Below are 14,727 nucleotides of genomic sequence, written 5' to 3'. Positions count from 1 at the left end.
GTCCACTTCTCTTCGGACTTCCCGAACCTCTCCAGCCACCTCCTGCTTCAAAGTCTGAAAATCCTCCCTCAAGGAACTAAACAGGGACTCCAGGAACGATCGGGTCACTGGGGGCTCTCCGCCGTCGGCGCCCCTAGAGTTGGCCGGGGGGCTCGGGCGGGTTGGGCCCTATCATGTCTCGGGGCGCCGCGTCCCAACATGTCCGGCAAAGTCCGATCGCCTCTCCTCTGCCCCCTGGCATTCGACATCTCGAAGAGGTGGGAATCGCCGATGTCCACAGCTTCGGCGAGTAGGCGTCACAGGCCGGGGCAGTTGAGCAGCACAAGCTGGCTGGCCCCACAGTCACTGGTGAGGGAGCACTACAGGCTAGAGGCCCCGCTCGAGGCCGGGCGGCTGCTCCGTGTTCTTCAAAATGGCCGCCCGTATCAAGCAATGGAGCCAACGCCCAAAAATCGAGGCCGACCCCCGTCGCGGGTCCACATGCAGGGCGTGCAGTCAAAGGGCAGGCTCGCAGAGCGCGAGGCAACCGTGGCCGGTTCGCCAAGATATGCAGATACGCTGGAAGCACGACCTCACTCCGTTGCCGCCAGGGGGGACCCGGAGCAGCCACGTGGAGCAGGCCTTCTCGATCCCCGGCCTTGCGTAGTTGCCCTAGGACGGCTACGTCTCCGCGGCCACCGTCCACTCAGCTCCGCTCCACCGATGAAAGCTGTTTCGGCACCCACCTAGGCGCCGGTTCGCGGGCACGCCGGCAGGCCGCCCGCAGTCGTTGGAGCACCGCACCAGAACACCAAGCCTTGAGGTCTCGCGGCTCTCGGGCCTCCCGCAGGTCTCTCGGCAGTCACCGATGCGGCCGGCACCCGAGCAGAACCACCGCCGCGGCAGGACAACTGGGGCTCACCGACTGTTCTACACCACCACGGGGATCATCAGGTGCGTTAGCCGCCCGATCTGGGGGAGATCAGCGGCGGTGAGCGGTGCAGGGTTTCCAGGGGCTCGGGAGCTCTCGGCAAGTGCGTCCTCTCAGCCCGCCATCTTGGCCACGCCTCCCTTATTTCACTTTTTAGAATGTATTGTGCCTTTTTATTTTACTTTGTTGCCCCTTGTTAACTGTGTTGTGGTGCCCCTACCCCGTTCCCTCTTGCCTTCTGTATCCTGTCACTTCCCGCCACTGCCTCCCTGCGGCCCGCCCCCTCGCTCTCCTATTCGCCGCCCTGTTTTCGCTTCCCAGCTTCTCCTCCCTCCCACATCCCCTTATATGGTGGCCGCTGCGCAGTAGTGGGAGCGACCTTGACCCTGCTTACAAGGTTAGGCCGCTCCCCCGCCGCACAGCTCCTCCTGTGTGTGCCTGCCTTGTGCCCACTGCTGCCCCATCGTGAGTTCACCGCTCCCCCCTCCCCTGCTTGTATTGCTCTGCTTGCGCTATTCTCCTTTGTGCTGACTTGGTGACTGTATTGTGCCGGTTTATTTCACTTTTTAGACTGTATTGTGCCGTTTTATTTTACTTTGTTGCCCCTTGTTAACTGTATTGTTGTGCCCCTTCCCCCTTTCCCTCTTGCCTTCTGTATCCCTGTCTGTTCCCGCTGCTGCCTCCCTGTGGCCGGCCCCCTCGCTCTCCCATTCGCTGCCCCGCTCCTGCTTCGCAGCTGCTCCTCCCTCTCACATCCCATTATATGGCGGCCGCTGCGCTGTAGAGGGAGCGACCCTTGACCCTGCTTACAAGGTTAGGCTGCTTCCCTTGCCACATAGCTCCGCCTGTGTGTGCCTGCCTCTGTGTCCGCTACTGCATCGTGAGTTTGCCACTCCCCCCTCCCCTGCTTGTATTGCTCTGCTTGCGCTATTCTCCTTAGTGCTGACTCGGTGACTGTATTGTGCCGTTTTATTTCACTTTTTAGACTGTATTGTGCCATTTTATTTTACTTTGTTGCCCCTTGTTAACTGTATTGTGGTGCCCCTTTGCCCATTCCCTCTTGCCTTCTGTATCCCCGTCTGTTCCTGCCACTGCCTCCTGCAGCCCCGCCCTCTTGCTCTCCCATTTGCCGCCCGCTCCCGCCACCCACCTGCTCCTCCCTCCCACATCTCCTTATATGGAGACCCCTGGTCCCTGCGAACACCACGATACCCGTCTTCGCTTCGACTTCAGCACCCTCCACGCACTCAACACCGGACAATCACGCACCTGCTACCTGGCTGCCCCAAAGTGCACCCAAGGACCATTTTCCTGCCGGAACTGCAGCCTCACCACCATCCGGCCCACCAACCCACCTTCCAACGAACCCAACTACCTCAGATGAATCATTCTCAATACCCGCTTCGCACACAAACACGCAGTGGAACTCTGGGACCTACTCGACTCCAACACTCCAGACATTGCCTTCCTGACGGAGACCAGGCCGAACCCCTCCTCGGCACCCAACATCGCCATAGCCTTCCGGAAGGCTATAAGATCACCCGCAAGGACCGCACCAATGGAGTAGGAGGAGGAATTGCCATCGTCCACAGGAGCACACTCAAAGTCTCGACAAACACCGCTCGCCCATGTCACCCGACTGCACAACTTCAACATCATCTCCTACGCCGACGACACCCAGCTGATCCTCTCCCTCGCCAAGGACCCCCACACCACCAAAACCAACCTCCACAAAGGAATGAAGGCCATCGCCGACTGGATGAGGAACAGCCGACAGAAGCTGAACTCGGATAAGACGGAGGTCCTCATCCTCGGATCCACCCCCTAAGCCTGGGACGACTCCTGGTGGCCGACTGCACTAGGAACAGCCCCAACACTCACCGACCATGCACCCAACCTAGAGGTCATCCTCGACTCCACCCTCTCCATTATGAAGCAGGTCCACGCCGTCTCTTCCTCTTGCTTCAACACCCTCCGCATGCTCCACAGGATCTACAAGTGGATCCCCACCAAATTGAGAAGGACGGTCACCCAGGCCCTTGTCAGCAGCAGACTGGACTACAGAAGCGCCCTCTAAGCAGGAGCATCGGCCAAACTCCTGAAACAGCTCCAACGAATCAAGAACGTCTCCGCACGCCTGATTCTCGACATCCCCCACCGCAGCCACATCACACTCCACCTGAGAGACCTGCACTGACTCTCTGTCAACAACAGGATAACCTTCAAGCTCCTCACCCACGCACACAAGGCACTCCACAACACCGGACCAGCGTACTTCAACAGCTGAATCCGCTTCTATCCCCCCATCCGCTAGGTCTGCTCCACAGACCTCGCCCTCGCCACTGTCCCCCGCATCTGAAGAGTGACCGCCGGCGGCAGATCATTCTTCCACCTTGCCGCCAAGACATGGAACACCCTCCCCATCCGCTTATGGCAGATCCAAGATCTTCTGACCTTCAGAAGACTTCTCAAGCCCTGGCTCTTCGAACAGTAGCAGCCTTTCTCCCCCCGCGCCCCCTTAGTCCCTTGAGACCCTCAAAGATATGTACTGTGCTTTACAAATGCTATGATTGATTGATTGATTGAATGATCGCTCATTTTATAAGTTGATAGCCTAATAATTGTGGATATGAAAAGCATCCACACACTTTTCAGCTGCTTGAGCACTGCATAAAACTGTTAAATATAAATAAATAAATAAATATGTTAAAACTGCAGTTATAGTACAGGGAATGCTTTGAAAGCTGCTGGAGACATTTCTCTAGAGGTATCATTAACCACCTGACACAATGGCACTAAGGACCATCTAGAACTGGATTCTGCATCCCGATGCGGCCTCCAGAACAGGTCATTATACCCTAGATGAGGCCTCAATAAGTATTAGCAAAAATCCTTCTGAGGCTTTGAGAAATAGAACCAACAGATCTTATAAACCCTCCAGAACTAAACACTGTACTCCGGATAGGGTCTTGCTAGTGGTGTGTACATGGTTCAATTATCTCCTCTCTGCATCTCAGAATTCCTTTAGTGGCCTCCAAGTCCTTATTATATTGATTTTATATTAAAGTGTGTGGAACATAAACCCTCAAAGATACTCATGGACAAGGGTCTTTTGCACTGCTTCTGCCTTCAATGGAAACTGTGCTCTGCTTGTAAAGAAAGCTAAGATTAACCATATATTTGCTCTAGCTGATTTGTGTAAGAAAGGGAGGCTTGCACTTCTGTTTCACACTCTGAACCAGTATTGTATGTGTGCGACAGTACTTAATTGGAACTGATGACGTGAGGGGGGGCACCCTGGCACCAGCACTTATTTTTGAACCAGGACTTAATTTCCAGCAGACCATGGTCCAGATCAAAAGAGAGAAATTCAGAAATGGGGACATGAAGAGGAAGAGAAAGATAGGGCAACAGCAAAAAGAAAGAAAGTATGAATGAAAAACATCCTGCAAGAATAATTGGTGCCAGAGAGATTTGAGGTGGAATCCAAGATTATGGAGAAGTTTGTTAATAAGCAAATTTCAAATTGTATTACAAGCCCTGATCTACTAGTTAGGATGCAATCAGGCTTTCGTCCCTCATACATTACTGAGTCAACTTTGTTACTGTCAACAGAGTCAATCCGGCAGATTTTGGACGATGGCGATTCTGCTACACTGATTTTGCTGGATCTCAACACTGTGTCCCATAATATCTTGATTGAGAGACTCTGGAACTGTGATTTGGGTCATAAAGAGTTGAGTTAAGTCGCTTCTTTTTTGCAGAGGCGGGCCTTTCAGGTGTCACAAAAACGTTATCAATCAAAAGTGCTGCCTCTGAAGCGAGGAGTGCCACAGGGCTCCCCCTTGTGTCTGACCTTGTCTAATGTGCACATGCACCCGCTGGCAGAAGTTATTGACTGCTATAGATTTTCTAGCATCTCATATGCAGATGACACGCAGCTTATCAACGGTGGATGGATTTTAATTGCCTTAAGCTCAACCGCTCAAGGCAGGGAAGACCAAAGTTCTGACCTTGGGCAATCATTTGAAAATTTGGTCCACTGCATGACAGCTTAAGGAGCTGGGTCCATTGCCTATGCCCAAACCCAAGGTTAAAAACATTGGCATTTGGTTCAATGAAAAACTGTCTTTTGACAGCAACTTAACTGCACTGGCAGGAACATGCTTTGGACTTGCTCAAAATGTTGAGTAAAATCCTGTGTCTATTGCTATAGTCAGCAACAAAAAAAACAGTTGTTCAGGCCATTATTGCATCTAGGCTCCACTATTGTAATATTTTGTATCTAAAAGTCATGCAGGGTCGGAATAAGTGACTACAAAGAGTGAAGAACGCTGCTGCACGTCTCTTATTGAACCTGCCAAAGCATACGTCGACTGGGGCTGCGCCTAAGAAGCTTCACTGGCTTCCCGTGAAGCGGAGATCCTCTTTCAAAGCTTTGTGTTATTGTTACAAGGCATTTGCCATCAAAGGTCTGTGGTACCTTGCAACTTTCATTAGACCATATGTTCCCTCCAGGAATTTGAAATCAGCAGGGGTTATGTTATCAAGTGTTTTTTTCAAAGTGAAGAAAGTGTGCATAGATGGGAGTGCTTTCAGCTATTTAGTGCCGAATTTGTGGAATGCTCTTCCCCAGACAGTTCACAAATCCCAGTCGGTACGTCTCTTCAGAAAAATACTCAAAACATCTTTTTTTACCTCAGGTACTATGGGGATCTAATAGCGGCATTTCGGCCGACAGTTACCTGTACCTGGTGCTGGGACACCTCAAATGAGGTAGCTGCACACTTAATTTATTATTCATCAATTTTAGCTGCCTTACTATTTGGTAACCATATTATTTGGTAGTGTAGTCAGGCCCCTGCATGTTTCTGTATTTCTTTGTTGTCAAATTAATCACTTGTGTGAGTTGCACTTACAAAGGCTACCAATGAAATATCTGCACTTATGTTTCCAATATTTATATTACTCAATCTCTCTTTTTTTAATTTTATAAATGTCCTTATTAGTTTCCAAAATTACAAATAATTAAAGCAGTGCACCATAAGTCACCAATCGTTCTAACCATTGCATGATAAGTCAAGATTTGTCCATGTGGTAGGTCATAGTGAGCTAAAAAGTCATCCAAAGGGATCAATACCCCCTGTTGATAACATTCACCCACTGTAATGATCCTAGATGCCGTCCATTCTGACAGCTGAGCTCTTGAGAATGGGGAAAGCGGGTCCCCATGTGGGAGTCAAACCAGGGGTAAATCAGGAAATAGAGTGGAATCCTGGTTGTGTGCCGGAATCCTCTCCTCCAGCATCGCAGTGCTGCCTGTAGTAGTATTCCCTGTTCCGGTAAATTATCTGCCAGGTTCAAGAGTTTGGTAGGCAATAGCCCCCCCGTATCTATCATGCCATTGGACCCAGGAAATTGCAGTTCCTGCCGTCCAACCATTGGACAAGCCATTGGAGTTGGGCTGCTAAAAAATAGAGTTCGAACTCCGGGCACCTAGTCCCTGTTCATCAGGAGATCTCTGCAGAACTGCCAGGGTGACCTTATTCCGTCCTCAATCCCAAATCAATTCCCGAAGGAGCCATCCAGGCTTGCAACCCATGTAGGCGGGACCACAACGGGTAGATATACAAAGTAATATAAGAGCCTGGGCAGCATTACCATTTTAGACAGCGCTATGCGGGCCATAAGAGGCAATTTTAATGAGCCCCAGAATTGAATACAAGACTTAAGGGAGAGCATAACTGGGTTCAGGTTGCCACTTGCTCAAAATGTTGAGTAAAATCCTGTGTCTATTGCTATAGTCAGCAACAAAACAGAAAAGCACAGGGCATGGAGAGGCGGGTCATCAATCTGATGTTGAGTTGTCCAGGTGTGACACCGTTATCAATGATCAATGCCAAGTAGTTCACTGATACCGAGAAGTACGCCTTAAGTGTACTGTGGAATATCAGGGAAATCAGTGACAACATTTGGCAGGCCTTAGGGTCACTCGGAGATTGAGGCTTGGGTCTTTTTGGTGCATGTACAGGATGGAGACCTGTAAGAAAGTGGCTCTGTATATACTGGACCAAAATAAGGTACAGTGTGCACAGAGTCCACAGTCAAAAAGAGAAATTCCTTTCTGTGTGTATTGAACTCTTATGTGTAAATTAATTATGGAAAACCATTTGTTTAAACCAATATCATGATTATACAAAGCCCTATATAGAAATATGATCATAACATAAACATGTGTATATCTTAGTGATTTTTTTATTTTGTATTAAAAAGATTAAAATAGATGCATATTTGTTCACAAGGCAATATAAAATTGATTACATACATTATTCATAATAACATTGCATACAATTACATATTTCACCACATACATCAAGCTAAAAAACTTTTTCTTATACATAAAAGTAGTCCATGTGTCGACGCGTTTCGGTGCTTCGTTTATATAGAACACCTTCCTCAGGACAATATCATTTAAAAACATCAAATCTTCTTTCTAAAAAAGAGGCATACAATTAATATTACCATTATTACACAATTTTTAATAATTGTTAACAATCTAACGGGCTGTTAGCTTGGTCGAGCAGTAAGGCAGTATCACAGGACAGTGTAAAGCATTTGTTGTACACACTCAGTCAGCAAATGTTCTCACACACTCAAGAACTGAACTCTAGGCCAATTGTTTTGTATCAAAATATATAGTTGTTTTATTTTAGAACCAACAAGGTATCAAAATATGCTTTCTCAGAATGAGTTCCTTTAGTTAAATATTTTTCAAATAGGCAATAGACTTTTTGATTACAATAGTTACAGTTGTTGCAATTGGCAACACAATTTCAAGCACAATGATACATTGAGCTCAATGAGAGTTTCTAATTGAATGAAAGTAGTTACTTTAAGGATTACTTTTCTAACCACAGGACTAGATCCTAGATTCAGTCCTGGGACATCTCCTGTAAACAATTAAGTGAAAGCATTTTGGTTACAGTAGTGATTTTTAAGGAACATTATTGTATTTTAAAAGTTGACAAAAACTTTTTCACATAGAATCACCAATGTTATCCTGTCGGAGGAAATTCACTTAGCAGGTAAGTAATGTTATTGTTACTTTTTCTTATTCAGAGTTGGATCCTGGATCCAGCATTGATGTTACTCCTGTAAACCATTGAAAGAATGCGTTTAAGTCATACGGGCAATTTTTAAGGAATATTTGTAGTTTTTGAAAATCAACACTTAGAAACTTTTCTGGTAAAAACCAGACAATGGATTCCTGTGGAGGAAAATTGAGTTAACAGTAAATACAGTTATAATTATTTTCAGATTCAGTGCTGGGCTGAAAGATACAGCACTGGGTTCTCTCCTGATAACAGGTGAGTAAATCGGAATTCGTTGTTTGGCTGATTTTAGATGAATATTTTAAAGTTTAAAACTCCACACTTAGAAGAAATTCTGAGTGAAACCAGTTAATGTTACTCTATGGAAGAAAAGTGAGTTATCGGCTTTTGGGTAAGTACTCGACTGGCAGAGTTAAGGTTCCAGGTGTAGACTCAGGAGTCTCCCAGGATCAGATAGGTACAGTTGTCACACCCTCAGCAGCACAGGGGCAGTCGGGTACAGAGGTAGTAGGCCCACTGTTAGCCTATAGGCGGCAGGGGGCCTTTGGTTGGTGGCTGCTGGCTAGCAGGCCACGCGCCTGTTGGAGCTGGGCTACGGGTCTCATGCTCAGGGCAAGTGGGGAAGTAGATTAGGACAGAGGTTCCACTCCCAGGGGCACTCGGGCGGCTGGTTGCAGGGTGCTTTTGAGCAGTCGGGCGCTCAATGGCATCGTCAGGATCTTCGAGGAGGGTCTTTGGGCACTAGATTCCATGTCACAGTTGCTGGGGGACGTTCTCGTGGTCTTTGTCCACTCAGGCACAGGCCGGGCTCGAAGGGTGCAGAGTGTGCTGGATTCGTGGTTCCTGGCCGGCACCAGGGGTTGTTGCTGTTTGAGCAGAACTACTGCTCATGGGAATCCCAGTCTTAAGAGGATCTAGGCAGGCAGGTCCTTCGGGGTTTTCAAGGTTGAGTTCCACAGGAGACGCTGGGGTTAAGCAGGAACAGATTCAAGGATCAACAGGCCTGTAGGGTTCTGGGGCCAAGTCAGTTGGTGTCGTCCTCTTGTTAGCAGCTGCACGGCAGGTCTTCTTGTTTCTTGTTCTTCTTCTTGTTGCAAAATTGGTATCTGAGGAAGGAAGGTTCAGTGTGACCCTAAATACAAAATTTAGGGGTGTTACATGTAGGGCAAGGGCAGGGACCAATGGGTCCCTGTCCTGGGGTGACTATACCCCCTATCCTGCTCCTCTCCTGTGGGAGGGGACCAGGAGCCTATCTCTGATTGGGCAGGGCTCCCCATCCTCAAGATGGTGGTAGCCCGGAGTTGTGCTTCACCTCGCCTCTCCCACCTAAGGGGTGGGGTTGGCAGACACTGGCAAACAAACCCCCTTTCCTTTGTCTTTCCCACCTGTTCTCCTGCCAAAGTGGGGTTCAGAACCGGTGGGGACCAGTTGTTGAGTACAGCAAGTGGCCTGGAGATGTTCACACAGGCAAAATGTCTTTGAATCTTCCTCTGCCCATCCTGGAGGAGGAGGCTTGGCACCTCGTCCCAGGATGTGCATTGTTTCAGACCCCTAGAGCGACAGGCTCTCGACCCAGGGGTCCAGAAATATGTCTAGTGGTTGCAGCCTCAGTGGCCACACAGTCAGGACACTGGGAGTTGGTTAGGTTTCAGGGGGCATCTCTAAGATGCCCTCTGTAGTGTATTTGGCATTAAATCCCACACTGGCATCAGTGGGTCTAATGTGCCGAGAAGTTTGATATAAAACGTGTCAGTCTTCAGTGTAGCCATTATGGTGGAGTGGAGTTCGTAATGACAACCTCCCAGCACCATATACTCTTAATGGCATCACTGCACTTACAGTGCCCAGGAATGGCCCTGGGTACTGTAGGGGCATAGGGCTCATGCTTATTATTATTATTATTATTATTATTATTATTATTACTCCTGTGCCCACACCACTGGCATAGTGCAGCCAGCTAGAGGGATGACTGAGGTATGCCAGGGCAGTGAGTTTTGGGCATGGCACACAGGGATTTGTGCCATGTCGACTCTCTGTTTTGTTCTGCACCAAGACACTCACCCTGCAAAGGCAATGTGTGTGTGTCAAGGCACAGGGCTTCTAAGGGTGGCACAATAAGTGCCCATAGGGGCCTTCTCTGGTCACAGTGCCCTGGGTACCTGTGGTACCATTTATCAGAGGCTGACCTATGGCCAGAGATGCCAATTTGGTTGTAGTTTTGGGGAAAGAACACAGGCCCTAGGAGCCTGATTGCATCGGAAATCTAGGAAATGGGGGCTTTACTCCCACAGAAACCCGATTCTCACAAGACCTCTATGGGTTCTCCCTTTTCATCATGGATAACTTGGGTAGAAGATATACCTGGTGTGCCTCCCGCTTGTTGTATTGCTCTTTACTCCTCACTGGGTGACTTTTGCTTGACAGTCTTAGAAAGCGACAACATGGCAAGGAGCGACCAAAAGACTGCAATAACACCAAGCAAAAGGGACTGGTATTGGTGAGGACACTTTTGTTGTCCTTCCCATGTGCAATGGCTTTGCCGATTCGAGCCACCCAGCCTCTACCCTGCATCACTGACGTGTAGCCATTAAATTGTAAACATTTGGGCAGTGTGAACACCGATTGACTTGTTTCATGTGTGCTCTCAGGGTCCTACTGTTTCAACTACATTCACCGTTAGCTTTATCAGTCTTACGGGGGATGATAAGCGAACATTAAATGAAAGAGATCAGGAAACAAGGACATTCATACAAAACTAGAAAAAATAAGAAGTAAATATTACAGTGGTGAAATATATGCTGGGAAAATATATTAAAAGTGGATGCCTTGTGTGCCTTGGGGGGAGGTGGCGAACGCACTCAAGGGAATCCCTGCTTGATCCACAGGGACAATACTAATGCGTGCTTCGTCTGGAGCATGGAGAAGAAATAAAAGGCATGTCAAAGGATCATCACCACCAAGATAATAACAGTGCACTGAGCCCACGGCACCTGGGCAGTGCTGTAACTTTAAATCAAGGATGTAGCACTTGCTTTTATTTTCTTTTCCTGATTATTTCTTGAGAAGCTTAAAAGAAGTTCCACCAAAGCCAATTAACACAGGACTTTGCCAATGGAAACTGATAACAGGAAGTAGAATGCCTACAACCAATAGAAACGAAAAAAAGTAAAGTGACAAGCACAAGGATCAAGAAGAAGTGAAGATGGGATGTAAGTGACCTTTAAGATATATTCAGTACAATAGATTTCACAAGCACAGTGCAAGCGCTGTGCAGTCAAAAGCGAACATACACAGATTCATATAAGCTCTATCAACTAAACAAGGTATTCCTAGTTTTTTTTACCTTTAGCTGCCCTCTCACAGCATTAATTTGGTCAGTGGAAAATTAATACTTTTTAACCCTTTCTTAAAAAACCTGGGGAATTTTTCAACTTTCCCCAAAATATTCAAGGACTGGAGTTAAAATAGTAAATTTGACTTTCCAGTGTCGCCCACTCAAACACACCTACTAAAATGCATGCTAAAATATGTGAAACATAAAAAAACCTTACAATTGAAGATGTCATTAGAGAACATAGCAAAGAAACAACAGAGAATTTTAAGTAGTGCTATACTTCTCACTACAATAAATGTATTTAAAATTAACATAGAAAATAAATTAGATGGTTTCAAAGGCGCACAATTTGCTGCACACTTGATTTACTCCTTCGGGGAAATTGTGTTTCCATTTTGTAATTCAGTGTCTCTCTATAAACAGATAGCGGTGCCCCTAAGCACTGGGCCTGATTCACCGAGCTTCTTCACAGTGGGAGATTGGTGGAAAATCATTAGCGAGTTATCCTCTCGCATAAACATCTCTAATGTGTTTCTTATGCATTCCCTTTGCTCCAAGCAGGAGCTCCCAGATTTATTAGCAACGGGCCATGGACTTTATCCATCTGCCCACCATCACTATGTGCAAATTACCTCTCGCTTGCGAGAACACAGCAGGAACACAATCTAGCCAATGGATGACCAGTAAGGATGCACTTATTTATCCATGGAAATAAACATGTACGTCACTATCATACTTTTAACAAATAGTACAACTTACTGCAAAGATCCTTAACATGATGCTTTCCTCTCAGCTAGAATTTTTGTTTTACTCACCAGGGGGCCTCACCATACCTGTTAAACTCTTGCCTCAGAAATGTGGGTGAAGTCAGGCATTTAAGAGAGAAATCTCATTAATGTCAACCGGAATGAAAACTTTCTTGGAGGGTGATATAGGTTTGAAAAGCGGATGACTCTATTAAAGTCTATGGAGGCATTTTGTTTGTCTGGCAGTTGAATAGCAATAAAAAGCGGATGACGTGCCAAATGCTGATAAGTTAACAGGTATGCTTCAAGCACTGTAAAGACTTTAGTCTTTATTAAAAGTGTGGTTAGAAAGGTTTAGAAAATAGTATTTTTTTATACATGTATATTTATTGGCATTTCGACACATAAGAACTGTGCTACACTGGTGCATTCAAAACATGCACAAAATACTCCCCCAGACCCCACTCCCTAACCCATAATCCGCTTCACCACAGCATTAGATGGGTTGTTGTTCAGTGCTGCCACAAATTGTTAGACAACAAGCCATGCTATAACTACATATTATCCTTGAAATATGATTATGTACAGTAGGCAGATCAGAACACTGGGAGCCAGCACATCCAAACATAACACCCAACAGTATTGTTGCTTTAGGTGCTCAGTGCATTAAACACCTGGACCCTTTCCACCATTATTACACCTACAGAGGCCTACTATCAGGGGATCCAGCAAATCAGCAAGCATAGCCGCCCATGCTTGTAAGTCCTCTGTCAGTTTGTTATCCCTCCCACATTGATGCATCCGGCTCTCCTCAACCACCATCCATTCAGCCTCATCCTTCACCCACATACGCAACTCTGGGGGGATGTGGCCAGCCAGTGGATTGCGATTCACCTTTTTGCCAGGACCAACCCCAACACCAGAAATTTCCTAGTCAATGCCTTCTTTTTGTGGACGGGGATTAAGCTCAGTAAGCAGTTTAGGGTCCCTAAGAACCGACCAGCCTGTCTCCAAATGTAATCGATCTACCACTTTTTGCCTGAATATTTCCAAAGCACTACATTCCCAGATCATATGTAGAAAATCTGGAGATTCCACCAGACATCTAGGACAAGTAGAGGTGCATTCTGGGTAAATCACACGCAACTTAGCTAGGGTTAAGTACACCTGGTCTGTAGCATTATATTGGATCAGCTTTAACCTTGCATTGGCAGTGGATGTTTGTACAGCCGAATGCACCACCTCTAGCTCCTTATAGGTCATTTTGTCTCTCATTACGGTTTGCTACTTCTCTTGTACCCGCAAGGGGATATTTGAAAGTCCTTGCGGAGCGCCTGGTGAAGGAAGATTAATCGCCTGCCCCTGCCATGTATAGCATGGTGACCAAGGTGCTAGACTCTGGTGGAACCTCAGGGAAAGAGGGCAATATACCCCTAGCAGTGGCAGCCACTTTAGCGTACTGCAAGAATTGCCTGTGCCCCAGTTGAAATGTCTTCTTTGCCTCTCGTAGTGTGATAAATCTGTTTTTAGATATAAATCCTAGAGTGTATTAAAACCACCCACCCACCATTTATCATCACCATCAATTGAGTTATTTGGAGGAAGGGCTTCAGGGACCATATGGGTAGATCTGAGGCATATGGTGCACGCCAGATCCGCACTCGTGGTGGAATCTCCTCACTGCAGTTGCTCAGTGCAGAGATTCTGCTTCGAGTGCGGGGACTCCACACTCGTAACTTTACGAGTCAGAAGTCCCTTCGTGAATCGGGCCCTCAGTGTTGGTCATTGCCACATCTACCTTTTTTGGCCAAACCCTCAATGTTAAGGAGCTTAGAGGAGGAAGAGTAATGATCAGGTAATGCCCTGATTACCTTTTAGCAATCTTTATAATAGGACTTCTGATTTTCGAAATCCTTGACCAGTTCTTCACCCCTCCTCGGCCTCCAGTTATCCTTTGCTATTTGGCTATATAAATTTCACCGCTTGGATTGAGGAATACGAAATGATGTCTGAAAGGACGGAGGTATGTTATGTTATTTATACTGTCCTGGCGCTAAGTGCTGGTTACCTGGGGGGGGGGGGGGGGGGGGGCTGTTTACGTGCTACTGAGAAAAGAGCCATGTCTTCAGGCCCTTACGGAAAGAAAGAAAATCCGGGGCATTTCTTAGCTGAAAAGAAAGCTCATTCCAAGCTCTAGAAGCACTGAAAATGAAGCCTCTACCTCCCCAATTAGTTTTTTTAAAGGAGGCAACTTGCAATTGCTTATCTCCTGTTGATCTTAACTTTCTACTTGGAACATACCATTGAAGTTTGCGTCTAAGAAACTCGGGACCTATTCCATTAACTGCCTTGAAACTTGAAAACAATACACAGAGCCTTGAAACGTGTTCTTAGCTTTACTGGAGGCCAATGCAGTTTTTTCAGTTCGCTCTTGACAGAGACAAAATTAGGTGTTCCGGCCAACATTCTCACTGCTGTGTTCTGGACCAATTGAAGCCTGTTTGAATGTTGTTTTTGAACATTGAAATAAAGGCTATTACAATAGTCCAGATGCGACATTATAAGGGCTGTCACCACTGTCCTAAGATTGCTCTCAGTAAGGAAGATCTTGATTATTCTGAGAAC

This window comes from Lissotriton vulgaris, chromosome 5, assembly GCF_964263255.1.
Source record: "Lissotriton vulgaris chromosome 5, aLisVul1.2, whole genome shotgun sequence".
Classification (NCBI taxonomy): Eukaryota; Metazoa; Chordata; class Amphibia; order Caudata; family Salamandridae; genus Lissotriton; species Lissotriton vulgaris.
Note: the sequence above shows the minus strand (reverse complement) of the source record.